Source organism: Phoxinus phoxinus (assembly GCF_949152265.1).
Source record: "Phoxinus phoxinus genome assembly, chromosome: 17".
NCBI lineage: Eukaryota > Metazoa > Chordata > Actinopteri > Cypriniformes > Leuciscidae > Phoxinus > Phoxinus phoxinus.
Window position 1 is genome coordinate 26,802,951 of NC_136892.1, and position 20,534 is coordinate 26,823,484.

The 20,534-nt window shown below is 36.6% G+C and overlaps 1 protein-coding gene across 3 annotated transcripts in view; it reads left to right on the forward strand.

The window, feature by feature from the left end:
* The first annotated feature begins 5,116 nt into the window (after window positions 1-5,116).
* arhgap24 (Rho GTPase activating protein 24) overlaps window positions 5,117-20,534 on the forward strand; it is a 122,792-nt gene continuing 107,374 nt past the window's right edge. The window contains exons 1-2 of one of the 3 annotated variants that reach the window (XM_079584977.1): window positions 5,118-5,401; window positions 12,339-12,510. The gene's annotated coding sequence lies outside the window, so the exon portion shown is untranslated. Of the gene's footprint in view, window positions 5,402-12,338; window positions 12,511-15,673; window positions 16,085-20,534 lie in introns of those variants that run through there. The other 2 variants (XM_079584975.1, XM_079584976.1) reach the window with 2 other exon arrangements.

Below are 20,534 nucleotides of genomic sequence, written 5' to 3' on the forward strand. Positions count from 1 at the left end.
CACACACACACACACACACACACACACACACACACGTTCCCTTGGCAACTCATTATGCTGAAACACTCAGATGAGATGTTAAAATGATTGAACTGAATGAACACACACAAACACTTTAACATTATGAATGTATTACAATTAAACATGCAGCAGTGTTTATATAATCATATTTAATGACAAACACATTCTAAGAGTATATCACGCTCAGTTCCAAGACTGATCCGCATTAGCATCAGTTATGACTTCAATATTCCATCACATATTTGACCTCATGGTCTCTGTAATGTAAAACAAGGATGTTTTTAATGTGGAATATTAAGGCCAATGAGATTGTTATAATTTATGGACTGTATATCCTTCTAATATGTTTGTAAATGATTATCTGTAAATCTTTGCTTTAAACCCCCATTGAAAGAGACAATATGAATTATTTCTGCTTTATGAGATTTAAATTAAAACCGTGTCATTCTGAGAAAAATGATCTTTGGTTTATTTAGCTATTTCTTTCTTTTCTTTTTTGTCAAGTTTTTAAAGTGGAATCTCTTTTTAGAATATTTAAAAAGTGTGAGAAAAAATCCACAATGATAAATAATGTTTATATACACACATACATGTACATAGGCTACACACACACACATACACACTCACTCACACACATATTATATATAGGTGAAACTCGAAAAATTGTAATATTGTGCAAAAGTTCATTTATTTCAGTAATTCAACTTAAAAGGAGAAACTAATATGTTATAGACTCATTACATGCAAAGTGAGATATTTCAAGCCTTTATTTGTTATAATTTTGATGATTATGGCTTACAGCTATGAAAACCTTTTCACAATATTCTAATTTTGAATTTGGGGTTTTCATAAGCTGAAATATGTGTGACGTACATATATACACATGCACACATACACATACACCCAGAATATAGTGGGGTAAATAATGATTTGATCCCCTGCAGATTTTGTAAATTCGACTTACAAAGAAATGAAGGGTCTATAGTTTTCATGGTAGGTTTATTTTAACGGATAGTGACAGAATATCAACCAGAAATAAAAAATTATATAAAGGTTGTAAATTGATTAGCATTTGATCGAGTGAAATAAGTATTTGATCTCCAACCATCCAGCAAGAATTCTGCCTCCTACAGATTGGTGCGCATGTGGACCACAGATTAGTCCTGTCACTTTAAGAAAGTACTCCTAATGTCCTGCTGTCAGTGGACACCTGTTCACAGAATCCGTATCTTCCATTCCAACCTCTCCACTACCATGGGCAATACCAAAGAGCCAGGGACCAGATTATAGACTTGCACAACACAAGGCTGGAATGGGCTACAAGTCCATCAGGAAGAAGCTTGGTGAGGAGGAGACTTTTGTTGGTGTGATTATTCAGAAATAGAAGAAATACAAAATGAAAAATCAATCGCCCTCTGTCTGTAGCACCATGCGAGATCTGGACTCATGAGGTACGGATGATCATGAGAAAGGTGAGGGATCAGCCCAGAACTACACGGGAGGAGCTTGTTAAGGATCTCAAGGCAGTTGGGACCACAGTCACCAAGCAAACCATTGGTAACACTACCAAAATTGGATTGAAATCCTGAAGCGCCCGTAATGTCCCCCTGTTCAAGGCGGCACATGTAGAAGCCCGTCTGAAGTTTGCCACTGAACATCTAATGATTCAGAGAAGGCTCGGGAGGAAGTGCTGTGGTCAGATGAGACCAAAATCGAGCTCTTTGGCATCAACTCAATTCGCCGTGTTTGGAGGAATAAAAACGCTGACTATGACCCCAAGAACATGAAGAAGGTGGAAACATCATGTTCTGGGGACGTTTCTCTGCTAAGGGTACAGGACGACTTCACCGTGTTGAGGGGCTGATGGACGGGGCCATGTACCGTCAAATCTTGGACGAGAACCTCCTTCCCTCAGCCAGAATGGGTCGTGGATGGGTCTTCCAGCATGACAATGACCCAAAACATACCGCCACAACAAAGTAGTGGCTCAAAAAGAAGCACATTAAGGTCTCGGAGTGGCCTAGCCAGTCTCCAGACCTAATCCTAGAAAATCCGTGGAGGGAGCCGAAACTTTGAGTTGCCAAGCGACACCCAAGAAACCTTAAGGATTTTGAGAGGATCTGTAAAGAGGAGTGGACCAAACTCCCTCCTGAGATGTGTGCAAACCTGGTGACTACTAACTACAAACGTCTTACCTCTGTGCTAAGTGTGCTTGCCAACAAAGGTTTCTCCACCAAGTACTAAGGCATGTTTTGCTTGTGGATTAAATACTTATTTCACTCACTGAAATGCAAATCAATTTATAACCTTTATATAATGTGTATTGATATTCTGTCTCTATCCGTTAAAATAAACCTACCACAAAAAATATAGACCCTTCATCTCTTTGTAAGTGGGTGAAGCAGGGGATCAAATAATTATTCCCCCACTGTATATATTTATATATATATATATATATATATATATATATATATATATATATATATATATATATATATACAGTCATGGTCAGAATTAATGGCACCCCTGGTAAATAGGATCAAAACTGGCTGTAAAAAATCAATCTGCATTGTTTATCCTTTTGATCTTACATTCAAAAAAATTGCCAAAAAATCTAACCTTTCATTGAAGTAAAAGAATTAAAAGTGGGGGAAATCACACCATGAAATACATGTTTTTCTCCAAATCCTTCAGTGTATATACACACTGTAAATGCTTGACAACACTGATTTGAGAATTCTACCTTTATCTTATATATTTGAAGTGTCGTTAAAAAAAACCGTCTTAAATTAATAGAATTAAATAAATTTTTAGTAAACTTTAAACAGAAAAAGTAAAACATTTTTGTGTCTTAAAACCAACATTCAAAACCACTGCCGAGGGAATTTTTTTTATTTTTTTTGTAATTAAATCAATTAAATACAATCAATTGTATTAGATTGTATTTCAATTTTTAATTAGACTTCACCCCTGCCCCCTTTCGGCTTACAATTAAACATATTACAAAACCAATTATAAACCCTTAAAAAATTTAGAGACCGTATTTAAAGTTCATCCAGATGCTCTAACCTCCTTTACAGAGGTTTCTGTATGAAAACTCGTCCTCATCCTGAACAGAACTACAGCAGATGCTCTGAAAATACCCACCGCTGACTATTAATAACCGTCAGATCCCTCACCTCGCAGAGTTCTCATATGAGGCTGTTTCCCAGCATCCCACTTGTTTATTTCCTGTGTTTCCTGACACCTGTGAAAATGGCCTTACTTCCTGTTGTTGTTGTGTCTGCCTCTGGGACAGGATTCAAAAACGGCTGGAATTTGTCAGCTGACACACGTCACCACAGGACAGGACGGGAAAAGAGGAATGTTACGCTTCCGTCACCGCAGCAGGTTCACAAAATATCTGAATGAAATCAAAACCTAGTTTTGTTACTTAAAAGACTAAAAACATGACAAAAAGTGCCTCAGTGTAAATATAACTCATAAACATGAACACATCCCTCCCATATAGCTCAGCCTGAAATGTGTACATTCACTGTCATTTGGGTCATACATGAATGATATAATACCGCATATGCCATCAAGTCATTTCCACCTAGGGCTTTTAATGGGCAAAAAGCTCACCTTCCTGCCAAAGCTTATTTTTAGAGTCCCGTTTCTTGAGGATTTTCCTTCTTTTCATGCATTGTTTCCTCAACAGGCGCAACGATTCTTTCCTCTATAAGCCACAATGAGCTTGAGTATGAGACACCTTTGACTTCATGGCACTGCCTTTGACACACACACACACACACACACACACACACACACACACACACACACACACACACACACACACACACACACACACACACACACACACACACACACACACACACACACACACACACACACACACACACACACACACACACACACACACAATATTAAATAAATATTTGCTCTTTAGCTACTTTAACAGTCAAGATTTAGAGCAGATCTAACAAAGATGAATCAGAATGTAGGCTATGATAAAATCTACCTCAATCTAAAACTCAATTCTCTGCATGTTAGACAGTGAACATCCTTTAGCACTTTTACACACACAATACAATATTATGATAAAACATAATTTACTGCAGTACATTTCAACAAAATGTATACCTGTTAACCATTCAAACCTTTAGAGTCAGCAAGGTTTTTTAACGCATTTTCTTGATCGAACATACAGTAAAAAACAGTAATATTGTGAAATATTTAAAAATGTTTTTAAAAATGTGATTTATTCCTGTGATGCAAAGCTGATTTTCAGCATCATTACTCCAGCCTTCAGTGTCACATGATCCTTCAGAAATCATTCTAATATGCTAGTTTGCTTCTCAATTATTTTCAATTATTAATATTGTCAGTTTTTGCAGCCTGATATTTTTAGAATTGTTTTTTAACAAGTTATTTGATGAATAGAAAGTTAAATAACCACATTTATATTAAATAGTAATATTTTGTAACATTATAAATGTCACTTTTGATCTCACCTCAATCTTTTGAACGGCAGTGGATATGAATCTCACATAGAAACAACATCTAATATATAAACATACAGTACATATTGTTTGAATGATCAGGAATAACAAATGAATTATTTGAAATATAAATCTTTTGTAGCATTATAAATGTTACTCTCCTGCCACTTTTGATTAATCTGTTAAATATTTATATATAGCCTACTCAATTTTCATTCATACCTACCCCAATCTTTTTAATTGTAGTGTATCACAATCTCCACAAAGATATTAAGCAGCAAAAACATTGATAACAATAATACATGTTTCTGAAAGATCATGTGACACTGCTGAAGACTTGAGTAATGATGCTAAAAAAATCGGCTTTGCTTCACAGGAATAAAATATTTTTTTACAATAGCCTACATTAAAAAAGAAAACATTTCTTTTAAATTGTAATAATATTTCATTATATTTTTCTTTTCTTTTTTTTACTGTATTTTTGATTAAATAAATGCAGCCTTGGTTAGCATAAGAGACTTTTTTCAAAAACATGAAAAAAAAAAAAAAACCCGGAAATGCAAGTGAAAAGAAGGAGAACTGTGGAGTTTTTCCAGATAAACCGACATCACTGATACTCAGTAGGCGCTAGGTTTTTTTTTCCATTAGGAAAATGTGTGACCATGACCCGGTCAAGACACGAAATGCTGACGGAGATACAGACAACAAGAGAGAGAGAGAGAGAGAGAGAGAGAGAGAGAGAGAGAGGTCTCTGATAACACAGATCTGCTATGCTTCACTCAGGCACGAATGTAGCTGTTCATCATTCCCCTGAGAACTGAGGAGCAGGAGTCCCGCGGCCAAACAAAGGCCTTGTTCGGAAAAACAGGAAGGAGTTGGTGAGAAATACCCTTTATCTGACTCCTAACACGTCAACATCGCCCTTCAGAAACAAAGGTGTACAAAGCACCTCGTAAATACCCCTGATTTACGCCAACCTCCGTGTTGATATTTCGACGGCAACAGGTTGTTTATTAGCCTGGGCGAAGTGCATAACGGTAACCCGAATAACTGTTAGGTCACAACCTTGACAGAAATGAAGCGACGTCTGGGTCGTCCACTTCAACAACAATGAATCGGATGTCTAAATTTAGGAATAAATACGCAGACGAGAAATTGATTAGATGTTTGGAATTCCTCAGGCCTACAGAGTCGTGAAATAATGTCTCGAAGTGGCTTTGAAGCCGACATTTCTGCACACAAACCGGTCACGACTTAACACAAGTTTACACTGTTTGTGGATGTGTTTAGGTTGACAGTGTGTGTGAAATAAACAATTTGCCACAATCTCTGCGATCTGTTATGATTTATGACCATAACTGATGGCTCAAGGTTTGGCTCTGCTAGCCCTCTGCTGGTAGTTTTTGTAACTACACTATCTGGATGAAAGTTTTTTTTTTTTTTTTACAGTGATGCCCCTTCAATTGTTGTTTGTGCATTTTAATCAAATACCAGTTTTTCATATACATATTTCATCGTATTACAGTAGATAATTTTCCTTTAGTGTCAAATGGATTTACACTATTAGGCTACTGTTTAGAGTTTTGGGATAAGAGAGTTTTTAATGTTTTTGAAAGAAGTCTCTTTTGCTCACTAAGGCCGCATTTATTTGACAAAAAATACATTAAAAATGGCAATATTATCCTTGAGTTTGTTAAAAATATTATTACAGTTTTCAAAAAATAGTTTTCTATTTTAATATGTTTTAAAATGTAATTTATTCCTGTGACGCAAAGCTGAATTTTCAGCATCATTACTTCAGTTTTCAGTGTCACATGATCCTTCAGAAATCATTCTAATATGCTGATCTGATGCCCAAGAATAATTTCTTATTATTATCAATGCTGATAACAGTTGCGCTGCTTAATATTTTTGTGGAAACTGTTTTATTCAGGATTCTTTGATTAATTGAAAGTTCAAAAGAACAGCATTTTGTGTAAAAAATTGTAATATAAATATGTCTTTACTCTTACTATACTGACCTACTTGTGTCCTTGCTGAATAAAAGTATTCATTTCTTTCAAAAAACAAATTTCTGAACGATAGTGTACATTTTTATAAGTTAAATAAGTTAAATTATCTTAAGTGATAGATTCTTTACAGAATAAATCAAGTAGATGGCAGATTACCTTTAGCAATACTATGTTATTAATGATAACACAATAATATTAGGCAATTCTATTAAAAATAGCCTAACAATAATTTTTGTAGAAAAAAAATTGTACATATCATAAATTACATATAATTCAAAACTGTAATTTGTTTCTGTCAAACTGAATTGTTTTATTTTAAGATCCCACCCATATCTGAATATAATGTTATTCAAGAGAATGTACCACATCTGTTTTTCAGTGATAAATATTCTGGGTTATTTTAACCTGCTCGTGTCGTTTAGTAATCCGTCTATATGATGGTCGTACACCTTTTCTTTCTGACATTCCATCACATAAAAGATGCAAATATTGATGTTTTCAATGTAAGGCTATTCATCACATAGTTCTTTGTTTTTATTAGAGACCCGGGCTTCTTATCACTGTTTGGGCAGATCAACACATCACATAATGTAGATGTCAGTGTTTTCCCCTGTGTGTGAGCGTGCGAGCGGTGCTGTTGTTCTCATCACTGACTGTTATCTGTCCGGAAAGAAAACAATCATTTCACAAACATGATGAAACACACAAACAGCTCATTATGTCTGAGGAAATTAATTACAATTTTCAGAGATAAATGCACTTTTTATTTTTAAAGAAAATCATTGGCCAAATAAAAAGAACTAATGAAGGCAAATGGTGATAAAAAATACAGTGAAAACATATAAGAAATGGAGAACAGTTGCAGGACAAATAAAGTCCATTGGCCTTAATATAAACAGTGAGGTAGTTCAGAAAAAAATTAAAACAAACAATTAAACACTCAGTTTTTTTAGCAGTGGAAATACCAGCCGTGTCAAAACAAGCAACCAGTGAGTTGACATTATAAACACTGAGGAAATTACAGTAACTCAATTGTAAACTATAATCTATTAAAAAACGTGTTTTATCTTCCCTCTCACACAACCATGTAATGAGGTGTTCATACACGAGGATGCAAAATGTCTGTAACGTTTTTAAATATTTTTGAAAGTGGTTTCTTATGCTCAGCATTTATTTGATCAAAATATAGAAAAACAGTAATATTGTGAAATATTATTACAATTTAAATTAATAGTTTTTTTTTATTTTCATATATTTTAAATTGTAATTTATTCCTGTGATGCAAAGCTGATTTTCAGCGTCATTACTCCAGTCTTCAGTGTCACATGATCCTTCAGAAATCATTATATTTATTAAATATAGCCTATTATTGACTCAAATAATCTTATTTGTGCTGCTTAATATTTTTTGTGAAAACCTTGATACAATTGTAATGGTCCTTTGATGAATAGAAAGGTAACAAAAATTGAAAAATAAATATTTTGTAACATCACTAATGCCTTTACTGTCAGGTTTGATTAATTTAACAATAAAAATCCTGAGCTCAAACTTTTGAACAGTATAGTGTACAGTGCATAATGCATACAGAGACATTCTGGCCACTGGAGGGCACTAATGTCCAAGAAATATTCTTTATAATCTCATTCTTCACTATAACTTTTTCCCTATAGAGTTCTGACAAATAGCAGGGCACCCAACATGACCTTGCATAATATATTGTTGATTAATATTTGTGTGTGTGCTGGAGAGAGAAGTAAAGAAAATGGGGGTAAAGTTAATTTTATAAATTCGATATTTTTGGTTGAATGAATATTGCAGCCCTGCTTTTGCTTGTTGTATGCATGTGAAGTCATTGGACAATTTAGGATGTTACGTATTTGTTTGACTTCCTTAATTTTGAAGTTGTCTTGTCACCTGTCTCATTTTATAATTCCATTTCCCAGATGGAAGATGCAGACTTAAAAAAAAAAAATTTTGTCGAAAAACCAAATGCACTACTAAGCTAGATTGTTTTCTGAAACACTTTAAAAAATACTCAAAATAAGATGGTCATAAAACCAACAGAAGGTGATGACCCCTGACAGCACCTGTCAGCGCGAGCAAACCCCTCGGCTTTGATACTCAAGTCCCATGCTTGTTCTAGCATGCCTGATCTGTCAGCGGACCTAACTCTGATACTTTCTTAAGACACCCCAAAACCTCTGTAAATCCTCATTAGTTGCATTATTCATTGAAAATTAACTCTACTCTTTGATGTTAGAGCCTTTTATGCCAACTCAAGCCCAATTTTCACACTTGTAGTCAGGTGGAAATAAGTGTCAGAAACTGGCCACTCGCCTCAACTCAATAAATGGGGAAAAATCCAACAGACTTAAAGGTATAGTTCAACAAAAAATGAACATTTTGTCATTATTTAATCACCCTCAAGTAGTTCCAAATCTGTTGAACACAAAATAATATATTTTGAGGAATATGGGTAACCAAATAGTTGATGGGCCTCATTGATTTCCATAGTATGGAGAAAAAAACAACAAGTATTCAATGGAGTCGAACAACTGTTTGGTTACCGACATACACATTCTTGAAAATACCTTCTTTTGTGTTCAGCAGAAGAAAGAAATTCATACAGGTTTGGAACAACTTGAGGTTAAATGACAGATTTTTCATTTTTGAATGAATTACAACCCTCCTTTCTATATCTCTGACATTTAGTGGCAAATATTTTGACTTTGTTCTTGACTAATCTCATAATTTTGATTAAATTATTCCCAACTGGCATACGCATACGTTCTTAGCTGCAAAAGTTAAAATGCATCTGAAGCTTAAAGCAGATTTGAAAATTCTCCATGCATCTCCCGTATCTCTATTGGAACTGACTGACTTCCGGTTTGTCAGAGATATAAAAAGATGCTAAAAGGTGACTTTATTAAAGAATATAATAGAGACTCAGCATGAGACTCTTTTGACTTGGGCTAGAAATCAAAACACCCATAATGCCTTTGCAACAGCATAAAAACAGGCCAAAAGTCCTTCAGAACAACTTAGCAACTGCAAACTCCTTGGCAACCACCCAGATCACCCCTAGCATCATGTCTTTAGCCCATTTTTTTGAAAAGTTATTCTGCTGGATTTAATTCAGAACTAAATTCAGATCCAAAACCAGATACAGAACCACACCTAGATCTAAATCAGAACCAGATTCATATCCGAGTTCTTAGGCCTCATCCACACTACTGCGTTTTAGTTTAGAAACGGAGAATTAAAACGAATACGATCTCCGTCCACACCAGCGTTTTAGCTGCGTATTAGAATTGATCTCCGTCCACATTAAAACGACTGAAAACGTGGATCACGTGACCATTCACCAACACTGGGCATGCGCCTACACGCGCATGCCCAGTGTTGGTGAATGGTCACGTGATCCACGTTTTCAGTCGTTTTAATGTGGACGGAGATCAATTCTAATACGCAGCTAAAACGCTGGTGGCAGTTATAGCATTGTAAAATGCAGAATTTACTTGCACAACAGCTGCTAACAAAGACATCAAAGTCAGTAACGCTTGTAATTCGTTATCCATGTTGCAGTCACTAACGTTACGTAGTCCAGGCTGTTTTTGTATGTTTTCTTCCCGGGGACGGGTCATGTGATGGGTGGCTGACGAATCAGGGAAGGATACGCCATGACTGATGACACCCATAGAGCCGAGCGTGAGCCTCTGCGTCATCGTTTCTAAAGTCCTCCGTTTTGACCGTCTTCACTACAGACGCCCTCCGGAGATTCAAAACGCATAACGGGGTCGGCTGCGTTTCTAAACTTCTCCGTTTTAGGTCTTCGTTTTTGCCGTTGTAGTCTGGACGGGAGGTGCAAACGTAGCAAAAGGTCTCCGTTTCTAAACGAAAACGCAGTAGTGTGGATGGGGCCTTAGATATCCTTTGCTGTTGTTGAGGTGTCCCTCTGGAGTCCCTCAAGGTTCTATATTGGGACCTTCTTTCTTTCTTTGTTAAATGAATAAAACAATTCTATTTTGGCTTTTATGAAACATTAGTATTCAAAAGCCCAGCAGAGATGGAGTCTCTATTTCATGTGTCAGGACATGAGAGAGCTCAGAAACTGTGGAATGTGTCAACACACAGAAACTATCACCACACAAGCAGATTCCTCTCTACTCCCAGCTTGGGTAAACATGGAGGTTCATCTCGCAGACAAACATCTCTCACGAGTTCCGTTCTCAGCAGTATTTTCCCTACTGTTCCCCGGCACAATTTATAAGGGTCTGCTTTGACCTCTGACCTGACCTGACTTCAACACTGTGAATGTCCCATCGCAAAGACAGTAAGGTTACTGCCCTGGGGCTCAGAGTTTGTGAGAAACGGAGGACGAATCTTCGGACAGACACGCACACGCAGGAAAACATTCGCACATGGGAATAGTGACACGATTTGTGATGTTTACAGCTGGTGGAACAGATGCTTATGGTTGTACATCAAAAGGTCAACAAGGTCTCGTGTTTATCATTCTAAAAGGAAAAACTGTTTTTCAAGATATGTCCAGGGAAACATCACACACACAGAGTTGGACATCATGACCTCTGACCTGGGGATTTTCTCTGTAAAAGTATGTGTCTGGGCGGGCAAAAATTTTGAATTAAAGAAATCAATTAATAAATGATTATGCTAAATGAAATTGAATTTGAATAAAAGGCACCAAATATTAAGACAAGTTTTACAACAAAACATAATTTTATGTAATGATCTATTTATTTGCTGGTATGTTGAATACTGTTCACATTTCAAAGTAAAATCAAAGTACATTTTAATTTAGCTCTAGACCCCCACAAATTGTCTACCATATTGTGGGGAGTAAAAAAAAATAATATATATATATATATAATATATATATATATATATAATATTATATATAAGTATTATAATAAGTATTAATATAAGTAAAAATGTGTGTATATATATATATATATATATATATATATATATATACACATACACACACTCCCGGCTCTTAGTTTATTGGCACACAGCGCTGCTAAAGGTCTTATACCAGCCCAGCTGTTGGTCTTTTATGCCTGACTGGTAGCAGGAAAGCATCTATTATTTTAGCGTCCAATTACAAAGACGCATGCCCTGAACAAACATGCCATGTGTTTGCATGCTCTCCCCCATCCGTCCACAAACTGTGAACCTGGCCAACTGTTCTGGACACAAGAAATGAGCCTGGTGAAGCCTCTGCAGGTCTGAACCATGCGGGTGCATTTATATGGCCAATTGATACTGTATGAAGGAAAATAAAATCAGAAAAGTTATTTTAGTCCATTATTTGCTGTTAAGAGACACATTTTTTGGCTTCCATAACATGGAAAGAAGACTAGTGGAAAGAAATCACCTTGTTTTGTTACACTTAATCTATTTGGGTCTGCAGATTTCAATAACAGTACATATCTTTCAAGGAGTCAGAAATCCCCGCTTCAGTGTCACTTGACTTGCATACACCAAACTTTCCAGTTGTATTACTTAACAGAGTAAGAAAGTTCAACTTATTGTTTGCACATTATATAAGCATATTCGTAATAACACTAGAGGGCATCCCAAAGGCTCCATGTCAAAGTTAATATAGCCATGGGTCTAATGAGTACAAATGGTGTTCAATAAATAATGAATCTTTGTGCCTCAAAAGTTAAAAAATTCAAACCTTCCGTGATGAATCAGACTTTCCAGTGGTCGTCACCACGGCAACCGTTTGATGATCCCAGTAAGCGCTGTGACCTCTGTCTCTCCTTGTGCATTGTAGGAAATAGAATATCAGCAGCTGTTGCACGGTGGGTGACTTCTGCACTTCATCCAGCATGGCTGCCCAACATAACCACCATGATTAATTATGACACAGAGATCTGCAACCTATTGAGTGGACGGCACACTGTGCCAATGAAGCGAGGCGGATTTCCATCGGGATACAGAAAAAGGTTAATGTTTTTAATTGTTCTAATCATGATAGAGTTTTTTATACACTAAAGCCAGTGTAGCTTAAATCAGTGGTGTGAGTTTGCACAGTATCATATTGCATTAAAATCTGAGGCATCTGCCCAGAATAACAGCTCCAAAAATACTTTTAAGTTAGATTTTAAAGGGTTAGATGTTCATACGTAATGGGCCATAAAAGCAGGTCAGAGTGATAATTGCAACCACAAGTTAAGGATTTTATTTTTACTTGCTACTTTTTACTGACTGAATAAATAAGGTTTTCCAGATGCCTAAGTCTTTAATATGCTGTTTTTTTCTGTTAAAACAGCAGAGCAATCTATAGTCTTATGTTAGTGTGTAAAAAAAATAAAATAAAAAAAATAATAGGAACTGTGCATCATTACAGACTGTACCAGGTTTTATTTATTATCAAATGCTTAGTATGAGTCAGATTTGATTCAGATTAAGATCCAAATTCAGGTACAAATCCACATTCAAATCTATAGACCTAAATTCATACCCAAAGCCAGATGCACAAATATGTTCAGATCCATTTTGAGATCCAAATTCAGGTTCAAATCCACATTTAAATCCAGACCCGATCCAAAACTATGTTCAGATTCAGATCTGAAACCAAATTCGAATCCACTTTTAAATTTAGACCCGGATCCAAAACGATGTTTTAAACCAGATTCAGATCCAAATTCAGATTTAAATCCACATTAGACCCGGTTCCAAAACTATATTCATATCCAGATCCAAATTCAGATCCACATTTTATTCTAGACCCGGATCAAAAACTGTTTAGATTCAGATCCAAATTCAGATTCAAATCTATACCTGGATCCAAAACTACGTTCAGATCCAGACTCAGATCTGAATTCAGATTCAAATCCAGATTTAAATCTATACCCAGATCCAAAACTATATTCAGATCCAGATTCAGATCCAATTTCAGGTCAAGATTGAGATCCAGATTCAGGTTCCAAAAGAGATCCCATTCGGTCCAGATTAATTTATTACAAATCAGATTCAATTAAAGTATTAAATTCATTAAAAACTGTTAAGTAATTAAATTACATATTAAATGCTTCAGATTTAATTCAGATTCAAATCCACATTTAAATCTAGACCCAAATCCAAAACTATATTTAGATCTAGATTTAAAATTAAGATCCCAATCACAGTAGCCTGTGCAAATGAAATGTACGAGAGTCTGGTAGGACCAGGCTAAAATCACATCCCATTAGATCCAGATTCAGTTATTAGAATTTAGATTCAATTGAAGTATTCAAAGGAGTCAGATTCAGATGTATATTCATGTTCATGGTACAGTATGCAATGATGGGCTGAGAGACTGTCTTTTACAGTGCCAGCCATTAGTTTCAAAGCTGTACAAGAAAACTCAATAACTCACACCCGCAGTAATAAAGCCCGCAACAGCCGTCAATCCTCCCTCTACCTCACACACACGTCTCTCTCCTCCTGCCTGACTCTATCCACTTGAAACTGTGCAGCAATCTTGTCGACAGGACCACTGAGAAAACACTGCAATTTAAGAACCATCTCAAACAATATAAAAGCCTCCTCTCCTCTCTAAACAGAAGCAGCTTTTTGGAGAGAAAAAAATTGTTTGTAGAATCGAAGGATTTTCACTTTTATGTGCCTGCATTGTACATAAAATTGATCAAAAGAATCAGACAAGAGAATCAACCAACATTCAATTTCAGTCTCCTGTTACCTCCATCTTACATGCACACAGTCTGTCCACACAATATCTGGCCAGCACGTTTAATTTTAAGATAATCCTCTTTCTGACACGACAATTGATTTAACCTTGCATTGACATTTTCTCATTTGCAGCAACATTGTTTTCCCACCTTGGATTACAGCGGCACTTACTCCTATATTTTCTTATCAAATGTCTTTTTTTTTAGTTTTTAAATGGTTGTGGAGCCCCACCCTGTTGCCACATTGTGTTTGATGGTTTGATAAGACAGTCATGAAAAAGCAACGCTCAGGAATGTAGTAGGCTGTCTGATGTTAGACATCTGTTTGAAGTGTCACTACGACACAAAGATCAAGCCACAGTTAAGCTGGCATACTAAAGGGTTTCATTTAGTCAGAAATACTGTAGGCCTACTGTATGGATTTTATGGGAACCGAAACAATTTAGAGTCAGGTTTGATCCGATTTAGTCAAAATAAAAGTCTTGAGCCAAGATACTACAGATTTTTAATCAACAAACTGCTTTGATTAAAATAATGGCTTTAAATAAAATAATTATTATAATGGTGGTTTTCATAAGATCACAGACATTAGCCTAGGCTAGCCTACTATAAGTTGGATGGCAAATTTTGTTTAATTGTTCTGAAAATGTCAGTTTTAAGAGTGAGGTCATTGTGTAAGGTGATTGACTGCTATATGTGACAGAGGACTATTATGACACTCCGAAACACTGTATTTTTTGGACTATAATTTTGTGTTGCAAAACAAACAAACAAAGATAAACACTATGCTAAAAATCCACAAATAAAGTCATAAACCCCCGTAAAATTCGTTGTGGGATGGGGGAGTTTGGTATACTTACACGAGAAACATGTTCCCTGTTGACATTTGATAAAACATGTCTTATGTCCCGTATTTAGAATCAGAACTGCGCGAATGAATCCCTCTTTTGAGTCGGTTCTTTTCACTGAATCGGTCAAACGGTTCAAGGAAGCGGTCTCTGAAACACGTTTGAATAATTTGGAAACTTACGCACTGAGTCATTTGAGGGAGAGTAGCCTAGCCTATGTAAAAAAATAGCTTAACTCAGATCACAGAAAACAAAAAGATCACTGGAATGAGTGGATATTTACATCAATACAGGCTAACTAAACTTGCAAATCCATCCCATCGTTTGCCAGCGATGTGGAAATAAGTCACCTGCGTGAGCCGCTTGTGAACGACTCTGTAGCTTAGGCTACTGCAGGTGCGGACATTTTTAGACAAAAAGCGTATTGAAAACACAATACTAGTATAAGAAAGACAGCCTCGCATTTAGGGGCAGTGAGGGGGATTGTCACTGTGAGTCTGTGCAATTTGAACCGAACAGGGAGTTTGTGTGTGAGGTGTTCGGATCTCTCCTCCTCTCACACTTCCTCAAACAAGCTCACGCTCTCTCTCGCTCTGAGGTCGCAGTCCTCCTGTCTGTGTATCGGCAAGGCTCGTGTAATGTGTAGTGACTGTATGTTGAGGGGCTGAACTCAAAGACCCCCGTGGTCGTCCTGACTGAGAGCAAAGGGAGGCTGTCGATTTCCCCAAGAGACCCCATTGCAGGTGGTGTGTGATCAGTGAGGGGAAAAGTTTATGACAGCTCTGCTGTTTTCGGTTCTCGGCTGCCCCATGGAGCTTTTTGATTTTACGGATGCAGCTACAGACTTTTTACCAGGCTGTATGACTCAGTAATGCACTTGTATCGGACAGAGTCACTTCGGGATTGAATCTTGGGTCACACTGGATCCACGTACTGGATTGGTTTTGAAAAATATCCACTTCATTTCTGCTGACGTTTTTTGGATAGCAGTTCTTAAGGTAATAATAGTCTGTTTGCATCATTTGAATGCTGATGACAAGTTGGCTGTGTGAATGTGGCTATTTTGCTGTCGTGAGACGTGTGTATTGTTTTGCTAAGCTGTATGTAGAGGTCATCCAGCACCAGAGTATGATGTGCAGCTATATTTATTTCTGTCATAGTCACAGAAACACATAATTAACTATAATCAATGTGTAATAGGCTAGGTGTTGCTCTTTATATTGGTTGGCTTGACATATCAATCAGTGACAACAGCGTCTTGCTGTGTGACATCCTGTAGCCTATATTTTGTCTATAACTAAACAAGTTTCAAAAAGTTTCAAATATTTTATTTTATTTATGTTATTTTTTAAATATGACATAAGAAATATGTGTATTTTTAAGAAATACTACATTTGTATAGGCTTGAATGACATGCTAGCCTATATATTAATCTTCAATCTTGATGTGAAAAAAGTTAATGCATGTTATTTGTCAACTACCCATGTTTATGCAAGCCTTAATAAGTTCCATATATCATTGTTTAACAAAGCTATATTCAAATTTCTACAGCTGTTGTCTGCATGATTTGACAATTTTAGGAAGAATTGTTAAAATAGCTCAGATGTTCTCCTTTCCCTGCATTTAGATTTGAGTTTTGTCTGAAACACTTGTGTTGGGCATCCATGGGTTAGAGTTCTCCGTTTTACATTCCTTGTCTCAGACGTTTCTCCTAAAATTCTTGAGGAGAAATAAAAATAGACTTTACGTACAGTAACAGTAGGGGGGGGGGGGGGGAGTGTGAAAAGCATTAGTGTGGGTAATTTTGGCTTGGAAGATTTGAATGCAGACTTTGGCAAATCTAAGAATATATTGAAAATATATTTTCTAAAACTAGAGGAGACACGTATGAGATTATTGGGGGGGGGGTTTCTCAGGAGAAAAGGGCATTTAAAGGGTAAGTTCACCCAAAAATAAAAATTTTGTCATTCACCCTCCAATCCCGTAAGGCATTTGTTCATCTTTTGAACACAAATTAAGATATTTAATGAAATCCGAGCGCTTTCTGACCCCCATAGACTGCAACGTAGGCTAATTGACATGGTGTGGCGTAAGAGCGGCGTGGCTTGTCGGACATAGCGACAGTTACTAAGGGGGGCGGGTCTTTGCGAACGGTCAATTGAAACTTTCAAGACCCCAGAAAGGTATTAAATACATTGTTGAAATAGTCCATGTGACTAGTGGTTCGACCTTAATTTTGAAGCGACAAGAATACTTTTTGTACACAGAAAAACATAACGAATTTATTCAACAATTTCTTCTATTCCATGTCAGTCTCTGACGCTGTTCACGTAGCTAGTAAACACACTGCAGCGCTTCTGGGTTCTACGTAAGAACTCCGGCTCAGTATTGGCCGGATCCTGCGTCAGCAGCACACGCATCACAGCATCAGAGACTGACACAGAAGAGAAGAAATTGTTGAATAAAGTTGTTATTTTTGTTTTGTTTTTGCGCACAAAAAGTATTCTCGTCACTTCATAACCCTAAGGTTGAACCACTGGAGTCACATGGACTATTCAAACTATGTATTTGCTACCTTTCTGGGCATTGGAAGTGTTATGACATTGCAGTCGGGGTCAGAAACTCTCGGGTTTAATAAAAAATATATTCATTTGTATTCTGAAGATGAACGAAGGTCTTGGAACGACATGAGCGTGAGTAATTAATGACAGAATATTTGGGCTAACTAACTCTTTAAGCTGTTGGCTACTCTTCATTTATTCTCATTGCTATCTACAACAATTGAGATATTAAAGAGCTCTCAATTGTCGTATTTATTTTTTTATGGACAGAGAATAATCTCTCATTTTGTGTAGTAATAAATTCAGCTTGCGTCAGTTTGAGGCTCATGTTGAGTTAGAGGAGGTGTGGAGGAGAGGGGGAGAGGTAGATGGAGATGCAGATAGAAACTAATGAAAGGAAGAGGCAGGAATGAACAACAATCTGTCAGCTCTCTGACACTGTAGGAGATGATGATATCTGGAAGAGAAGGAAGCACACAGTTCAACAGTAATTCAGAAACCGAATGGGTCATGCTGATCAGATCTGAGTGCTTAATTATTTCATTTGGTTATGAAACTGAGATGGATTTTAAAGACATCTCATTTGTGATTTTTCTTTTCTATGGGTGACATACAAAACATACTGTGCTGGAGGTACCCTCTTCCAATCTTCTAACCTTATTACGACACATTATGGTGCTTTAACGTTGATGGAAGAGCGTTATTTGCCAGTAAGGGGAGAGCGACATAACCGTAGCTGTTTAGAGGAGTGATCTCCTTTCATTTTCCCCACCAAACCCTGCATGACCCAACGCTGTGATTGTTTGTGATGCGGGCTTGTCTGTCTATGTCTCGTTCAGGCATTGCGTGCAGCTCGCGGACTGTAAACCATCTCATCTGCTGTTTGGGAGCATTCAAAGTCAGACAGGCAAATTCATTGCGTCACTTTTGCAGCTATATTTGAGCTTTTTCACTTATTCACTAACTATATTATTTAAAAATGTTAGTGTAGATTTGCTAGCAATACTGGCTGCAGTAATTCATTGATTAGTGATGAAATGATGGAGAATAGTGTTGTATGTAGCACACATCTGCCATTTTTAAAGGGTTGGTTTACCCACAAATTTGGATTTAAATTTATAGGCCAATATATTTGTTACCGGCTTTTAAATATAAAGAATTACATAGTTCTGGCATGAAACTCTGAATGGTGATGGCTAATAGGTCTTTAACTTATTGGTAGAGCAATCATGTCGTTATATAGCACAGCTGATTGGTTGCTGTTGCATCAGCGGCCAATGAGCTTTCTGCTCAAACATTCAAATACTTGGCATTGTTTGCTGTTAACATTATGAAGCTCACTTTCCGAACCCTCCCTCTTCCCTAGCTCCACCTCCATGTTTCTTTTTATAGACTTTCAATCGAGGGATTGAAATCTCTCAGATTCCTTTAAGAATATCTTGATTTGTGTTCCGAAGATGAAAAAAGTCTTATGAGTTTGGAACGTCATAATTAATGACAGAATTTTCATTTTAGGGTGAACTGACTCTTTAGGAGCCAATGCTGTGCTTTTGCTATAAATTCTTTACTGAATCAGATGCTAAAACAACACAGCTTGTGAATTTTGTTGAATGATATCTTTATAGTTTGAAGTCTTGAATTGTGGTTTGCAAAGTTCTAGGTTTGACTAAAGTTTCTCACCTAGTTGTGAAAGCAGTAAAGGTCTAGGGACTAAGAATATGGTCTAACTTGTCTAAACCGTCTGAACCTCAAAAAAAGAGGCAGTCCCATTGAACCGCCAAAATCAAAGCCAAACCCATCCCAATCTGAAAGTGGCTGCAGTATCATCATCATCATCATCATCACGATTCGTAACAATATAGTTTTCCAGAATTTCTTTTTTTAGCAAGTCTTTTTTCCCCTTGTTGTATGAAAAAAGCCAGTGGGTTTCTTCCGAGGCCAACACCCATCGACTTACCAACCACTTCTGCTAAAACTTCCCCAAATGACTCAGACAGTCATATGCCTAGATGTGTGGTTTTGCACAGATGTAAGAAGGATTCCTCTAGGGGAGTTTATTTTAATAACCATATGGCATTGTGCTATTTAGAACATGACTTGTGGCAATGTGAAAGATATTTATATATGACCTTTTTTAATTTCTCATTAAAGTTCACCAATCTTGAAAATTCTGTCATCATGTTCTCGATGTAACGATTAAAACATTAGAATGTTTAATCTACTCTGTGGAACACAAAAGTTATGCAGAATGACCACCAGTTCCTAAAATACTTTAAAAAATATATAAGTATCTTACAACTGTTAGTTGAATTAGCCATACTGACGGTACTTGCATTGTATGATAGTTTTGTGTCCTTTTTGGAGCTTAACAGCTCCAGTCTCCATCCACTTTCATTTTTGTGGAAACAGATAATTTTTCCCAGGATTTTACGGTGAAAAGAAAGTTCAAAAGAACAGCATTTATTTGGAATGTGTATCTTTTGTAATAAATATAAAACGTTTTTACTGTCACTTTTGATCCCTTGCTGAATAAAACCACTAATTTCTTTAAAAAATTAAAAATAAAATCGAACTGATCTTGCACATTTGAATGGTAGTGCAACTCCTGACATATTAAAAAAAACATAATCTAAAATCTCTTTAAATGACTATTGAAATGTAGATGTAGTTAAAATAGAAACAGGAAGTGGAACCCTACTTTTGCTAAATCTTCTAAAATAGGTGAAAGGAAGCAGCATGCCCTTATGACATCATACTCACTTGATTCCTATGCCACATGCATGTGTCAGTCAAACCCTGACCACACTTCCAGAAAGACGTATCTCGCAGCACTCTGTGGTTTTGGCAGGTTCTCTCCATATCAACACACTTATCCATCAGTGCCAGA